Genomic DNA, 18,412 nt, shown 5'->3' with positions numbered 1-18,412 from the left:
GCCTGGATTTAACCTTGTCCCCTGCTGGTAATCAGCCCGATCAACATACAATTTCACTTCCTGTCTCCCAACTAATCACATCAAACAAAAGAATGTCTGAGAAAGGGGAGGCTAATTGTTAGCACCATCAGCATGTTGGTCTATGCCTGAAGTATATCAACAAAAATAAAACAGAAAAACAAAAAACAAGAACAGAGTCCAAATTATGTCCCTGAACTAAGCAATTGTGCCTCTGCCTTGTCCCACCTTAGATAGTATTATTTTGTTACACACATTAACTTGCAAGTCTCCTAACCCGGCCTCTCTGCTTAACAATTGCTATCTGAGTACAATACAATTCCTCTAACATTTATACTTTAGTTCATACTACACAGCTTACTTATTTTAATGTATTTACTTTTTAGCATTAAAAGGACACACAATGCTAAATTAATCAAAATAAAATTAAAGATTTTCGATTTTTTTTTTTTTTAAAGCTCATCGTTTAAAATTTCTTTATCTTTCATTTGAATTTATGAATTCATATTTACCAGCCCCAGGGCTGATGCCCTAGAGCGTCCAGTTCTTCCTCTGTTAAATTAAAATCCTTGGAGGTCCAGAGGGTTGCTCAGAGTCCCTGCAAGACTGAAAAACTATGTATAATAAGCTTCCTTCCCCCTCTCCTTTAACTACTCTCACCTTGTTCTGCCTCCTGTCTCGCCCCCTGCCCCCTCCTTTCCCTGAGTGGCTACCTGCACTGCTCAGGTGTAACAAAATAGGACGGACTTCGTTGTCTGCACCCCCCTTTCTTCATGTCACTTGCATCGGGCCGCCTAGCGACCATCCTCCCTTATTCCTCTTCGGCGCTATTGCTGCGCCTGCGATTCCTTTAAGTGTTGTAGCAGCATTTTGGACAGATTGTGGAGGGGAAAGATTGGTGAGGTAAAGGCCAGCCATATAAAATGTGGTTGTAGTAGACAAGGCAGGAGTTAATGAGAGACTAGATAAGGGTTTTGCTAAGAAATTGTATTGAAAGAGGAGGCGATAACAACACAAAGGACTGGATATGTGGAGTGAAACTGGTGGTGGAGTCTAGGATGACACCAAGTCAGTGAGCTTGGACAACAGAGGAGTGTGTGATGTTTTCAACCATGAAATAGACCAGAGGCAGGGTAATGACACTAGGAGGGGAGGCTGATGTGCTCCATTGTGGTTTGGGTAGTGTTAAGACATCCATCTAGAGATGGCAGAAAGGCAGTTGGGGGACACAGGATAAAAGACAATGGGCCAAGTCTGGAGTCATTAAGGCAAAAAAGGAATAACTGTTCTCTGGGACAAACCATGTTACAATACAAAGGATGCAAATTAGTTTATTATTTTGCACTTAAGTTAAATACTGGCTGTTTGTTTTATCTAGCACACAAATATTTGCTAGCTTTATTATTACACTGAAATTTAAAGTTGATCTAGGATATGTCCTACCTCAAATATAAATCTGTCCCCACATTTTAAATTTACCTCTCCCTCAAATGCAACATGGTTTTGCAAAGGTGCAAATGTTACTCCTTTTTTATGGTTTGCTCTCCTTAATGACTCAGGCCCAATGAGAGTAGTTTGGGAATAGGGATATATTGGTGTGTTATCTGCATAGAGGAGGTAGTGGAAACCAAAGTAATGTAGTAGCTCACCAAGAGAAGGGGTATACAGAGAGAAAAGCAAGGGTTGATGTCAGAGCATTGGGGGACCCCAACAGATATAAGAAGTGAAGGAGAGGATGTGCGATAAGTACAGACACTGAAGGAGCATTAAGGTAGACAGTAAATAAGGAAGGAATAGAGCTGCGAAATTAAAAGAGTGTAGTGTTTTGAAGAGTAGAGTATAGTTGACTTGTATCGCCAGCGGCAAAGAGGTCAAGGAGGATAAGTATGGAGTAGTGACTCTTCAACTTAGCCAACAGTAGATTATTGGTCACTTTTTTGAGGACAATCTCGTTGGAGTGTAGAGGGCAGAAACTTGATTGCAGAGGGTCAAGAATAGAGTGAGTGGAGAGAAAGTGGGTTAGACAGCATTGGGGGAGAGGAAAGAGGGTCTAGGGAACAGATTGCGGGGAATAGGAGGAAAGGAGTCTGAAGACCTCATCTAGTAACAAGAGAGAAAGAGCTGAGTGTGGGTAGGTGAGAGGAGGCAATGGTCATGAACAGTAAGGAAAGAAGGAAAGGTGGTGGCCAGATAAGCAAGTTGATGGTTGCAACAATTGCAAAAGAGAATCAGGTCAAGGCCATTAAGGTGTCACTGTGTGTATGCATGGATGTGAGTGCAAGTTGGAAAGCAGGCTTTAATGTGTGGTCGATGGAAATGAGGGAGATGATGAAGCTGGAGATGGTGAAAATCCTTTTTTGGCATTCCACCTGGAAAAAAGTACTTTGCAGTAGTAGATCTTGTTCTGTATTTTTGGGCATTCTTATCCACCCTAATAACTATTTTCCCTTGCATTTTCATTTAAGAGACACTAATATACTTGTACCAGATTGCTACTGATGTGAAAGTTCTGCCTTATTTTCCCAAACCCCCAAAAAAGTCCTTGATTACCATATTTTTCTAGGGGTTCTGCCCTTATAGTGTATAGATCATTTTCTTGTCTTAAAACATGCAAAACTGATTTTTTATATTTACTCACAAAATCTTGTGTTAAAGGGTCATACATCTACTAAATTGAAAATGCAATTTTGCCTGCCTAACGTTCCCTACTAAGGTTATGACATAATTTAACAATTGTCCTTATGTGTATCAACTACTAAGCACTAATATGTTATCCTCTTACATAGCTGTTATCAAATATTCAGCTAACATGTCTGTCGTTGTTTATGTCTAGGAAGGGAATGCTTTTATAGGCAGCTGCCCTTTCAGTTGCCAGTTTGCTGTTTCCAGTTCGAAGACAGGTGCTGCGGTATTTGAACCAGATTGAACTGGCCTATTATACTGTGCACAAGGCCCTCAAACTGGACAAATCTGGTGAAATTGAGAGACAATTTGAATTATTCAAGCATCTCTATATTCTGGTTTGGTGGTTGTAGGCTAGGTGCTGCTAGTTTCAAACCTGACACTGGAATTTGAGATCTACTCCAACCATGTTGTAGCAATTTTTGACCACACTCACCAACAACTCAGTAAGGAGCTGAAGAGAGGGCTCTATGAGGAGCTCAGTTGAGGGTCCAGTGTGAAGGTATGTGTGTACTGAAGGAGGCTGGAGGTCTGAGAGGATCAGTTGAAGACAAATATGTGTCCTATTCCAAGAGAGTGAATGATCACAGTAAGTGGCTGAGGGGCAAGCCTCAGCTATACAATTACTGTGTATATTTGTGTGTTGAGCAACTTAAGGGAAAATGATAAGTAGCTTAGCTTTCCACTGGGTAGAGAGGAGCCAAAAAGTGAGCCGGAATGGGGGCTAGGGTTTTTTGTTTTCTTATAAACAGTTAATTTTACCTGTGGCTAACTTACTTAAATAAATGTTCAGAAGTCTGAGTTTACTGGGTGTATACTGTTACATCCATAGTATCATATAAAATAATGATTCTCTGATGCGATCACTGTGGATGCACTTGATACACAGTTACAGTTTTAATGTCTTCATTCATAGGTTGAAGGGTCTTGACCTTCAAAGAACTCGATGTGGCATTGGTGGATTCCTCTGGTCATTGTTCCTTGAGTTTGTCAGGTGTCCTTATTCAGATTCCCGCTTCTAGACCTGTATAAACTGTTTTTTATGATCCCTGTGAATTGGCTATTTGATGTATGAAAAAGTGATATAATTCATAAGTAGCATTCGAAAGGTGAGAACACACTTGATGTAATTAATTTGTTGGAAATATTAATTAGCTTTTTCATCACATTATGTTTTATAAGAAATACAAGAGGTAAATCCTCGGAGTCCCAAGTCGCCTGAGCGTGTAATGTATCTTGAAACAAAAACACCAGTGAGGGTTAATGTAAGCTCATCTATGTTTTTAGAAACAATATGACATAATAAACAAGCCTCAGTGCACTGAGAGAAAAGAAATGACATAACATATCATGCAATATGCTCAAATAACATGGACGAAGGTAAATAATGTTCAATGAAACAATGTAGTAAGCTAACTTTCTAGGTTCTAAATGCAGATGAAGAAGTCTCAATGCCCAATCGCATATGTAGTCCATATGTAGAATATCAATCCGCTGTAGTGAGAACAAATGCTGACCGGGTTGTCAGGCAGTCACTATATGATATAGTGAACTTCACTCTCTGAGCCCTGAATTTGTATATACATGGGCCGTCTGTTAGTCACTTCAGAGGGGGCCACTACCTATCTGTTCATCATGTGATACAATGATCAAGACTCTTGTTCTTGGCTCTACTTTGTGACTGTTCCATCTGAATTTAGACCCTAGTAAATCAGCTTACAAACATGTTTCATTGAACAATATTTACCTTCGTCCATCTAGCTATTTGAACAGTGCTTAACGCATGTTATTTGAGCTTATTGCATGGTATGTTATATGTCATTTCTTTACTCTCAGTGCACTGAGGTTTGTTTATTATGTCATATATTGTTTCTATAAACATAGACAAGTTTACATTAACCCTCATTTGTGTTTTTGTTTTAAGATACATTACATGCTCTGGCACCTTGGGACTCCAGAGGTTTACCTTTGATATATCTTGTACAGCCACCTGGAAGGGTTGGGACCCCCTCCCCTCACATTCCCAGTTATATTGGCAGCAACCATATATTATTCCTGGAAGAAGTGCTGATACTTACACTCCCTTTGTAACATTATATTTTATATTAACTAAAATAAATAGATTAAACTTATTTGCATGTTGTTATTTGTTAAATAATTATTCAATTGTGTACTAATCACATCACAACCAATAAGTGTACAGAGAGTATGATTACCACTTTCATCCAACTATTAAAGTTCAACAGTCCACCCTTTGAGAGTGTATACAACACTTTCACCCTTAAAGATTCTATTGCAGGATCGTAATATAACACTTTCTTTGATACCTGTCCCTCTTAATATCATCACATTGTCATTTTCTTGGACCACCTCAGTTTAACATTTACCACACTTCAACACAGCAGGAACACATCTGATACATAAGACAATTACTATTAGAGATGGTCACTGACCCCCGTGTTTGGTTTTGGTTTTGTCATGCCTGGGCATAAGACCAAAAATCTACCTCTTAAATGTGGAATTATTTTTACACAAATCCTGACAACAGTTGTCTAGCCATTTGTAGCGTTTTTAAAACCACACTCAGTAGAGGTAGGGACCTTAGCCATCTAGGATCCTCATCCATGTTATGGCATTTTTCAGCGAGTTCATGGAAAGCTGTTGGGGAAATCAGAAACTTATGTTAAAAAAATAACAACAAGCAGTCCAGCATCATCTACCTCCCTTCTCTCATCTATATCCCAGCACCTGCAATCTACACTCCCAACACCTTCATCATCAATATCCCCAGAAGCAACAATTGACTGTTAAACAATCGTTTGCAAGAGGAGGCAAGTATAAAACATGTCACCCAGTCGCAAAGCAGATCACAGACGCCATGGGGACTATGCTAGTATTAGATCTGCGTCCAATGTCCACTATTAAAACAGTTGGTTTAAGACATTTAATTGAGGTCTTGTGTCCCTGTTACCAAATTTCAAAAAAGCTATTACTCACCTGATGATTATATGACTGTGACAGGCCACTGGGTTGGTCATTTGCCTTCACCAGCAGGGACAGTAGCAGCATGTACCCAAGTACGTAACATTTTTCAGAAGTAGGCTACTCTGTGTATCAGCGGCTTCACTAAGAGGCATACAGCTGACAATCTGTTATAAAAACTAAGGGATGTCATTGAAACATGGCTAATCCTGCTTGGACTCTCCTGAGAGTATTGATTACCACTTTCATCCAATTATTAAATTTCAATAATACCCTCATACGCACCTAAACACTGTGACACTGACCTAAGGGAAACTAATCCCTTCACCATGGTTACCAGATAACATTCCACCCCTTTAAATACAAGAATATGGTATTCCATCATATATCATTTCTTAAATAGGGAAATGTTTTATTACAAAATCACAATCATACTCAAGCCCTAAACATTGTGATGGTTTATCATGTTGTTTTGAAATTTGTTGTAGGAATGTAATATTCATAGTGATAAGAGTGATGAACCATCCATTAAAATACCCAAAATGTTATGAATTATGAAAAGGAATGCATGCAACAGTGCTTTCACCCAATGAAATAAACTGTTGTTTTGTACAGTGTTGGACATATTTTTCAACTGATACAAGTGTTTTTCATTTTTTATGAAATAATTTTTTTTTTACTTATACCACCATAATAAGATTTGAACTGTCAATATATAATTGTCGTAAGAACTCTTATTATTAGACTGTTATAGAACATTTTTAGTCTTGCATTTGTTTTCAGCATTTTTTGTTTATTTGAGACACTAGCAAGAGCCTTTCAATACCGTTTTTGAAATGTCATATGTCATCCCAGAGCCCACTGGCTATTGTCTGGCATTACTAATGGAGGATCCGAGGACACAGGTGCATGTCCAAAGTCTAGCATTTACATCAGTCTGGGCATCCATCTATAACTGTCCAATGGAACACTTGGTAATTGAGCATCACAAGTCACAGATGCACCTTTACTACAGAGCTTTCTTGGTAACTACAAAAAAAGGAACCATAAAGTACATATTTTAAAAATATTGAGTTAAAATGCATTTTTCATTCTAATAAACCTACATTTTTGATACACTGAATCAAAGTGTTTTTTTCAAAAATATTTCAACATTGGTATTCACAGCAATTTTTTTTATTTAGATTTTATGTTATATATATTTATATTATCTGATTTAATAGATTATCAGCTGCATTTTCATATTGTTGACCACTTTATCCATTTAATCACTGCTAATATCTCTTTTCTACATACTATAGCTGACACTGGTAGCATTATGCTGTATGAGGAAACTGGAAGCGGCTGCTATAGTAACAACTGCAGCTCTCTGGGGATTCCATGGCAGTTATGGCACCAGAACACAAGAGGGTAAGGTTCTTAGTTAATATTAGGCGTAATCAAAACATTAACATTTGAGGGTACATCACATCTGTTAGGGTTAACTATATTCAATTTAAATACATTTTCTGAATACAAGAGTAATACTGTATGTGCATATAAAACCCAGACATGCCATCAAAACCCATTGCATGCGGGAGCCATTTGTCTGGTTCAGTGTTTTTCCATTTACTTTTTTGACTGAAATAATCTGGGCTTAGTTAATCAGTTGACCAAGCATGCTTTCTACATCGGTTAAGTAATTAAGTCTAGGTTAATTTAGTGAAAACGTAAGTGGGAAATCTTGACCCAAACAAATGTCTCCCTTATGAAATGGGTTATGCTGGCATGTATGATAAAGCTCATCTGAAAGCAAATTACATCTCTTTTTTTAATCTAACTTGTCATCTGCCATGATCTATGCCGACAATGACCCTTAAAGTCATGAATACTCAAATTTTTTTATCATGTTTTTTTTTACTTTGCACTAGATATTCATGACAAGGTTCACTCTGATTTTTTGTGTTACATTTTAACTTTATATTTTTTCATTTTCCATGATTGGCAAATATATTCTTATATCGTAATTACTAGCTATGTATGCTATAAAAACATGGCTATCCAATGTTTATGAGGACTTATTAATCTTTATTTACTTTTTTATGCAATAATTTTTTTTTTATATTTATATAATTATATACTTATATACATTTTATATGCACAAATTGTATTGAATGTTTACTATCTTTGCTGATGCTATTATTTACCTAGTGGTGGGTGTGATGCTAATGTGCAGAATGTGCTGATCTGAACTCCAAAATATAGGGAAACTAAATGCTTAAAAATATTAGTAATAAGGATTAAGAAATTGTGAGTACTAAATGCAGATTTTGTTTATGCTTGTTTTTTTTTAACTGTTGTGTAAGAGATCTATAGGTGTTATCAAAGATTCTAGTACATCCCTTATTTTTTTTACTAAAAGAACTTATGCAAATTGGATATATTAGTATATACAATAGCAGTTACTATTATATCCATTTTAGCAGATTCAGCTATTCCCAGCAAGGATCCAGTCCTGTCGACCTGAAGGAAATCCCTAGAAAAAGTCTCATGGTAATATAAGTGGTATGTTTTTTGACAGCGTTCATTAGTACTGATACTATACTGAACATGGGGGTTTGTGCCCATTGCTGCATTTGCCTGCTGTCATTGACAGTTGCAGTCTGGAGATGAGGGGTTGTGCAGGAGCTCCTTACCCTAATCTCATTGATGATGTTTCTAAATGCCACTCTACATTATGGCATTTTATTTTACATTAAGGGGTCAATGTGCTGAAATGCTGTCATTACACAGTGAAACTTAATGAACATTATTGATGAATATACTGCTGAGCCTGATTCCCACTATTCAGTGTATGCACTTGAATTGAGAGGCCTTGTCAATGTGCACCTCATACTCTGTATATAACTTTTTATAACTTTGTTAAACATTATTTTTCATTACAATACATGCAACATTCAACAGGCTCCCAAAAGAGTATTAATAATGGTTGTAACGAAACAGAATTCTTCTGTTATCTGAAGACAAGAGCTGCCTTCTGCAGTGGCTCTCAGTGTTGAAGGGCATAGTTTATCAATAGATGACTATAGAGCTCCATATAGCTCTATTGTATGTACACGTATGGATCGCTTTGAATGTACTCGCTATGCAGCACCAAGACCCAGGTTAGGTAGTGTCGAAGTCGTATAATTGTATGAAAGAAAGTATATTGGTTAATATTGTTTTATCGTGCGATTGCACTCAGTATGCCAAGCTACACGTGGCATACTGCGAACGCACGGTAAAATACGCACACACACACTCGCATTACAACATTTAGTTATTTATATAATTCATATTCATATTGGTTCCGTTATACAGTAATTTATGAGCAGATAGTATTTAGTTCATTATTAGTTTATATATTATGATTATATATATACACTTTAGTGTTATTTAAGTTTCAGGTTATAGGAAATGTGTCATGTCTGGTATCATATTAATCCCCTATTCATCAGCAGTTGTCCGGTTCATTCGCCGAAGAGATCGCACATTGCATACTTTAGTTAGTGATGTTAGGGAATAAATGCTTAAAGTAATTCTGACTATAAAATGCTAAAAGACTAGTTGAAACTGGAGCCTTGGCGGGAAAAGTCTGACCACAACCCCTGGAGAGATGACCCCCACCTTTGGATATTTTGGTTTGAACTGGCCTATGACCTGCAGCACTCTGGACCTTCCTGATACCTGGACCAATAGAAGCAAGCCACACCATCTCCATTGTTCTCACTGTAACACTGAGTGTATATAATAACAGCTCTCACTGCCACTCCTCAGTCTCTTCTGACCACAGTATTCTGGAGTGAAATACTGTCCGCTGGTGCCGGTGGGAGCGCAGTGCGAGCGCAGTATGTATGTATCTTTTTTTATTGGCTGTACTGTATTATAATCATACATTGAACTGTTAAATTTTACATCAGCTAAAATAAATTTCTTTGTGCCTTGGAAACACAATTCAATCGCTTGGGCAATGCTTATTTGAAAATGATAAAATTACTTTAATAGTAGCAAGCGAGAGCAAACTTGCTTGCCACATGCAATCATAGTGGCATTACAGTAGTGAGCAAGGGTAAACAGTATCTGGCAAGTACTTATGGCATTATACACAAGCTGCATGCAGCTTGATTTAGGTAGGGTTATGTAGAGTTTGAATACTACCCGGAGAGAACGAAAAGTTGTTAAAAAAAACATGTTTGAAGTTGAAGAGGGTATGCCATAAAAAAGCTGCATAGAAGATGTTACCAAAAGAAAACCAAACTAAAAAACTGTAGTGACATCTACATTATTGTAACATTATCTAAGTTCTGAAATTTTCTTTATATGTACTTAACACCAAAAGCTTCCTGCAGTAATTTGAACTTCACATTACTACTCTGTGCTCATGATAAAGTTTAGATACTTTAGGCAGTAGTCCTTGGTGTGTGTGTGTGTGTGTGTCCACTGTGCATGAATAGTGCATCTTGATCCGAAATGGGTTTTTCGGCCCCCGTTAGAATATGTGGAGAGGAGAAAAGAAAAAAGCAGATAGTGATGTATCTTCTACACACCTGTTAGAGGGGATCAATGAACACTTGCACTCACATTTTGTTGTATGTTTGTAAGAGATCGGTAAAGTTGGCAGGCGTCTTGCCTTCAAATCCTGTCCCATCATAGTTGAAGATTCTTGTCCGTTGAATGTCATTTTCACTTGTTCTGCATGGTGGAATAATGATAGTGCTAAAGCAATGGGTAAACGAGCATAGACTCCCCCTGCAAAAGTGGCAACTGATGCCAGGCTGCAACGTGGGGTCTTTCTGTCATAAGAAGATGTCAGCCCCAGCATGGGACGGAATTCACTTAGCAAATTTTGCCCATTAAAAGTGACACTCCACAGGGCAAATATTCCCTGTCTAGTGAGTGCCAGTATAATGGTTTAAAATGCTGAGGGTTTCCCTGTTTAGGTGTGACCAGACGAAAACTGGCATAACCTGTTACTGGTTGCCACTTTTGCAGGGGAGTCCAATGCTCATTGTCACCCTACTTTACCATTAACTAGCCCAGGTTATAGCACTGGTGCTTTTTATTTTTTTTATTTTTTTGAGGGATGAGGTGATGCATTTTTAGTTATTTATTAATTTAGTCTATTTTTAAAACATTGATGATGATGACTGCTGTGTCTTTTCTCCGGCCGCATCAAGATGCGCTTAGAGCATATACTGATGCGGCCTCCTGTATTATGAGCATGTGCATCTCAATAAAACACATTAAGCCATAGTTTTAGTATTGTAAACCCTTGGATGTTCCTGTTTTTTAAAAACAAAACAAAAACCTTAGCTCTTTCCTACTGTTAAGAAGGTTTTTTTAAGGGACTTAAAAAAATGTTAGAACTATTTTATTTATTTTTGGACATAAGATTTCTTGCACATTTGCAGGATTGCAATGAAAATATATTATGGAATATATGTCCATTAGTATAAACACTGTGATGGATGACATTTGTTGCAATGGAAACATTACAAAGTGATCATTATATTAGACCTAAAGGCACGTTTGTTTGTTCTGTCAACTGTTTCCTAGTTCAAAAATGGTGATAAAAATGTACAGATGATAGATAGTGAACATCCTTTATGGGCTTTTTGATGTTTTTAAAAATAACCACTTTTTATGACTTCACATATAAGCGATTAAAGACTTTGTTCCCACTACTCTGTTATTAAACTAGTAGAGCATATTTGTAGTGCACGATGCAGCAATAAAGTAGACATTTTAATTTACTATAATTTTTATATTTTGGTTTTGTTATTTGTTTCACATGTTTCACATGTTTTTAGTAGAAGAATATGTTTTACAGTACTATGCTCTGAGAGTTATATTGTCAATGCTTTATTAACCCAGGGCTGATCGAACTGTCTTAGGTCAGATAAATGGCACATGTGCCAAAGGATTAATTGCAGATTTCACATTTAGACACGCCTTGTCATAAGCCACAGCACACCTGGAATGTTTTCAGAATTTGCAGTACTAGTTGTCAGTACTTGAGGTTCTGTACCTACTGTGTTATTTTGAGAAAGCATATAGATGCTGATCCAGGTTTTGTACACCAATTAAGAAATGCAAAGGCAATAAGCTTATGATGCCTATTGAAGAAATGCATTTTCATGTAATATATTAAATGGGAATTCAATACAATACAATATATTTTTTTCATGCAGATTTATTTTTAATGTAAAGAGAAACAGTGCTGCATATCACAGGTGCCACATTTATTATCCTGCATGGAGAAGTCTGCAGTATAGTAGTTTGTTACTGTATATTACTATGCCTCACTCCCATGATTTCTAGGATGGAGCCCCTATTCACTTTGTCATGAATGTTCCACTTATAAATTGTCTGTTAATTGTCAATTAAGTAGGCAAGTACCGTATTTGTATGCTAAGAGATTGTGTCTCCCCCCACAGTTGAAAAAACACACTGTTAGGATAATTAGCTTCTGGCTAAATGGACTCTAGTCTGTGGGTGGTAAATGTAAGCTCAAAAGGGCAGGGGCTACATATCCTCTGCACAATGCTGCATAATATGAGTTACGCTATATAAATAAACAATAATAAATAAATGTTACATACTGTCTAATTCATGCCTGGTTTATGATTCAAGCAATACAGAGCCATTGTGTAACACTAATGTTTTTAATTCCTTTTCAGGTACTTGAGGCTCTGAAATGACGCTAAACAGACCTGAAAACACTTAAGTCTTTTTTTAATTAAGTTATGTTTTTCAAATAAAATAATGTAAATTTCGCCTGCCTGGAACATGTTTGAGACTTAAGAAATATTGTGCTACAGTTCTGTAATCATTTACTACATGTCTTGTTTGTTCATGCAATGTGATGTTCAATTGTAAATTAATAATGCAAGCAATTACATATGTTGCTGTTATTTGTAGGGTAAGTTTCCATACCTGTAGAAAAGTGAATTGGTAACAATCTTGATCAAGTTTAAAAAAAAATAAAAAAAAAATAGAGCTACCTAAAATGTTGCATTTTTTCAGCACAAAACCATAAGCTTAATACAGACTGTTTCATCAACCTTGAGTATGTATTGGCTACTTGATGGTTGGTTACTCCATTTTTGCATGCAGCTGTGCAGCTGTTTCCAGAGTTCACACCATTTCATAATATAAAGATTCTGAAACTTTCTGTGTATTCCTACTACACTAAAGTTTCTGCATCCTGATTGGCACTGAGTGAATGTGACTTTCTTATAGCCTTTGACAGGATTATTGAATATAGAAGACTTCCAAGGGAACTGAGCTCACACTTAGGATAAAAGTTAATAATGAGTTTTGTAGAAGGTTTAAACAGCTCTTAAACAAATGCGCTTTAGGTGTCAGATATTTTTATTGAATATATACAGACAAAATTACAGATCACCAGAATACAATGAAATAGGAAGAACACCAGGGACAAACAAATAAAAAAAACATCAACATGTTGTAGCAAGATTACCTATTTTTAGATGGCTAGGTGAAAGGGGAAAATGGTTTGAATATTATAAAATATGCATATAATTTTCTCTAAGGTAAAAATGGTATGTTGCCTGTGTTGTACTGATGCATGAAGGGTCCACCGATAGAACCATTAGTAGGGTCCCATATAAAAGTGCTGCACCCACTACAGGAAGTTGGCTGCGAAAAGTAGCTGAGAAACACTATACTACCCACAGTCCTTGGTGGCAGGTGAGGAGGAAAAGAGAGGCCATTTTAGTAGAGGATTTTCTAGAGGGTAGCAACCATTACAGGAGAGCTAAGTGCAATAGAAAACAAAGGGAGAGAGATACGGGATCTACACAACAAATCTGCTGTGGAGAATGAGTCCCACCCTGACTGCAGTACAAACAGTGAGGTAAGGGAGCCAATTTGCTCTGTGAACTTCTACAGAGAGAAAGAAGCCATACGTTGTGATGAGGACTGGCAGAGGTGGTGAGGGCCTAGTCCTGGAGAGTTATCCAGGACTACTTTAGACTCATAAGGATGTGAGGAGGCCACTTCAGGCCAGCACATTTGTGGGAACCATAGACGGAGACCTGAGTCAGTTATACATTAGTTTATTTACAAAGAGGGTCCACACCCCTAAAAAGTTCTGCTTTGGGCTATGTCAAGGTGCGGAACACCACCCATAGTTCCCACATAGACTGAGCCAGTCATCCAGTATAAAGCTAAAGTAGTGGAAGACAGCATCTAACATCACTGTAGATTGTGTTTAGCAGGGAGTGAAGAGAGGAAAACAAAGCTGAGAGGTTATATCCAAGTGACTCCAGGTGTTACAATAACATGAACTTAACAATCCTAAAGAGGGTATGATCAGCCTGTATAGGGAGCATGAGCCACCTACAGAGTGAAATACCAATGCTTAACAACTGCACTTGAAGAGTAGTGTTACACATACATCACAGGCACCTATGGATGCAGGAAGGGGAGGAACAGTGTATATAGGGAGGTGTGGAGCAGAGGTGAGGAACAGGAGGGGTACCTGCTGTAAGGAGGAGCAAATGAGCCCCAGCCCTGATAGGCTGTGAACCATGTCTGTTATGCTACCTAGAAAGGGTAGATTTGGACATGGGGAGGGGTTCAGGGGATAAGGAAAGAGTGAAGGAGAGAGGATGGTGGACAGAGTGTGGGAAGGGAGAGCTGGAAAAGTCAGAAAGGGCACAGTGGGTGGTGGTAGTCTTCCATTGTGAGAGGCCAAAGGAGGAAGAAAGGGCAAGAAGTTTGTAGAACGCTAGGTCTGTGGGGTTATTGAGATGATAAAATCACCTAGGATCCCCTAGGATTATGGAGGATGTCTTAGGAGAAATAGAGGTGTAGCCAGGCAGCAAAATTATCAAGAAATTGCGACCAGGGGAACGGCAGATGGGTGGGTTCGAAGAAATGGATAGAGTGGATTTCAAAGTAGGAGAATGAAAGGGAATGGTCGGTGAAGATAACATGGGGCTAGAGAAAGGACAGTTAGTACACAAGACACTGCAGAAGGGGAGAGATCAGGAAAGGGATAGATATTTAGGTGTTATAAGGAGAATCACCCTTAGGGCTAGATTTACTAAACTGCGGGTTTGAAAAAATTGGGAATGTTGCCTATAGCAACCAATCAGATTCTAGCTTTTATTTATTTAGTACCTTCTACAAAATGACAGCTAGAATCTGATTGGTTGCTATAGGCAATGTCCTCACTTTTTCAAACCCACAGCTTAGTAAATCTAGCCCTTAGACTTTGCTGTTTGCAGTCTTAGTCAAAGGTTGGGGTTGGAAGCTTGATTGCAGAGAATTGAGAATGGAGTGAAAGAAGAGAAAATAAGACAGGCAGCTGTATACCAATCGCTCAAGTAGTTTGAGGCAAGGGGGAGGAGAGGAATAGGGTGGTATTTACAAAGAGAGGATGGATCGAGTGATGTTTTCTTTGAATTGGTGAGATGAGCACATGTTTAAAAGAAGACAAAATTTGCCAGTGGAGAGAGATAGGTTGAAGAGGTGAGCTATAGGTGAGCATACAGTGGGAAAGGGAGTGGAAAAGTTGGTAGGGAATAGGTTTGAGAGGACAGGTTGTAGGGTGAGATAATGAGATGAGACCAGAAAGTTTGTCAAAACAAATGTTTGTGTTGTATTTTTTGTCTTGTGCTTATAACCTGGTTGATTGGGTGTAAGTGTATCTGATGTATGCCAGACATAACTCTGGCGCATATACTGCTGTTGCACACTTGGATGCTTCTTGAGTTGCATTTGACTCAGTATATCGGTCTAAATATGTTATTTTTATATGCATCGCAAGTTGTTAGAACAGGAGTACATAAATGGTAACCTTAAATCCATGCACAGTTTCTTTATATTTGAGGAAAAACTTGTCTCAAGGGACCTTTTAATTAGGTGGAGAGTTGTGGTGATAATGGATAAAGAATATTACAGGCACAAAATGCAGATCAGCTTAAAGATTTTATATTATATTGTTTACTGACCCCAGACCCCCTCCTAAATCATTCAAAAATGTTTCAGAATGTTTGAAGCTTTAGATCTTTGATGATAAATTTGATATTTTCTGAGGATCTGATAACTACAGCAGTTTACTGAAATTACGCAAACATTCTGAACTTCCCTGTTTCAACCCAATCATGGCTAAAGGGGCTTCTATCTTTTTGCTTTATTGCTACATATTTAATCAATATACAGAGAGATCATATATTAAGGATTTTCAGCTAATCATTATGTAATTTAAGAGCCTTACTACAATCATCCCTCATGATGGGAATGTAGAGGCTGTCAATATATAGATAAAAATCCATTGAATACCAGTTTATATATAGTATTTTAAAATTCGTCTTGAAATGCAATTATTTTTTACTTCAGGGTCAGTATTGTGGAAAGCAAGGTGAAACTGATAAGGCGTTGAATGTGGCCTGGTTTATGTGAAAGTGCTCGTATATATTTGAAATTACAGTTAGTTATTCATTTTTTTGTTTAGTTATTTATGGTATATTGGCTTAGATATATTTTTTACATATATATTACTATGTGTAGTCCTGGTGCCATTACTGTATTTTCTCTTTATTAACATCCATTATCATAGAATGAGGACTAGAAAAATTATTTTCTCCATAGTACATTTGGAGTAGTCATCAGTAAATATAGTACCCTGCCCCAGATACTCAAATACCAAATTTAAGTGAGAACTATAAAACACAGTGCTTTTTATGGGAACAGAATGTTTTTTAAAATGTCATGAATACATTTTTTTAAAAATATAAAATAAATAACAATAATAATAATAATAATAATAATAATAATAATAATAATAATAACAAACGTGTTGTGCGTATAGCACGATATAGCAACATAAACTACCATATTATTATGTAACTTAAGAAGAGTATCATCAATAATGACAACATGAAGAAAAAGGTTTCTGACTTGAATGCAATATAAGGTCTATCTATCTATCTATCTATCTATCTATCTATCTATCTATCTATCTATCTATCTATCTATCTATCTATCTACATATTGTACTGATGCACAAACCTATCCATTGATTTACTGTCATTTCTAATGTTTCACTAAGCTATCTATTGATTGATCTACCTCCATAATATACTCAGCACCCCCTATTTAGTTTCAAGCATCTATATACCATAATTGCTGTCTTTACTCACCTTTTTCAGTCATACATCATAAACTTACAGCCTTTCCTAACCTAACCTTAACTAATACCCTAATTCACTCCATGTGTTTAATTAGATTTGCCTCCATCAGCACTGACAGTACTGTTCCTCATCCTACCACATTCCACCTACTTTAACACCTATTGCAAGCTAGCCGAACTCTCTACAATCACCAACCCTACCATTAAACATTGTTCCACATTGTCTCCCAGACACAATTGCACCCTCTCCCACCCACCAACAACCGACATATCTTCCACCCCCCTACCTACTTAGGGGGCAGTGTGTACAGAGTAGTGTGTACACACCACCCACTACACTACAGCCCACATTTAAACCCCTACCTCTCCCCCATCCTCTCAACTCCTACACACCAATACCTAACCCCTCCACTTCCATCAGTCCTACTTTCCTACCTTTTCCCCATCTACATATGACGCCAACCCTGGAATACACCAAATCCATTCTACCTCACGTTTCAACCTCCCAGCACAATCTACATTAACCTTAGGTACATTATATGGTTTACTCTATTTAATGCTTACCTGTTCACTCTCTCAAACCCCCAGATCTAAGAACCAGGGGCCTGATTCATCAAGGTACGCAAACGCATACGCATCTGCTAAACGGGACTTGAGCTACGTAAAACACCACTTACGCAGTGCAAACAGAGCAGATACAGCACTCAAAGTCAACTCAATCTCAAACTCCAACGCAAATATAACGGTTTGCGTCACTCAAAGTATGAAACACAGATGCGTATGCGTTTGCATACCTTAATGAATCAGGCCCCAGAAACCAACGACCATGCTTGCATACTTATACTCAACCTCTTTGGATCACACGTCCAATACCACACCAGGTCAACCTACTGCAAACAGTTCTCCATGGCTACCAACTATGTTTGAGCCTGTTTGACAGTGTTAAAATTGGTTCCCACAAGTTTGAGCAAGTACACACAAATTACAGTTAAATTTAAAATATCTTTTCTTTTTAGTGCGAATGGTATACCTCGGATGGCGAACTTTGAACACAGTAGTGTTCTCAGTTTGATTTAAAAGAAATGTTAAAATAGTTTTTTTTATTAATTAAAAATATTATTTAAATAGTTAAAAGTTAAAAAAAACTAATTTTAATGGGAATGGTGAACGCATACTTTAAACCATGAATGTGAACCTCAAATTAGAATGCTGAACATGGTTGGTGAATGTCAAACATGAATGTCAAACTCTGAATTTTGAATCTACAGCTTGAATCAGAGTCTATTAGTAATTGTACTGCAAATGTGTTCATGGTTTTCAGTCAATTGAATTTAGAATCACAATTTTTGAGCATCTCTATTTATTTATTTTTTTTAAAAGTAATTTTTATTGGGGTTTTTTCAAAACAAAACAATGAGATTGAAACATACCAAGAGAATGTATAAACATACTGTATACATATGAAATTCAATAGAGTTTACACATAATAATAGAAAGACTTAGATTAATTCTCTAAAATCCTGTATGTTATTTATGGAAAAGAAAAAG

Source organism: Mixophyes fleayi, chromosome 3 (genome assembly GCF_038048845.1).
Source record: "Mixophyes fleayi isolate aMixFle1 chromosome 3, aMixFle1.hap1, whole genome shotgun sequence".
In the NCBI taxonomy this organism is placed as follows: Eukaryota; Metazoa; Chordata; class Amphibia; order Anura; family Limnodynastidae; genus Mixophyes; species Mixophyes fleayi.
This window is presented reverse-complemented; position numbering follows the sequence as displayed.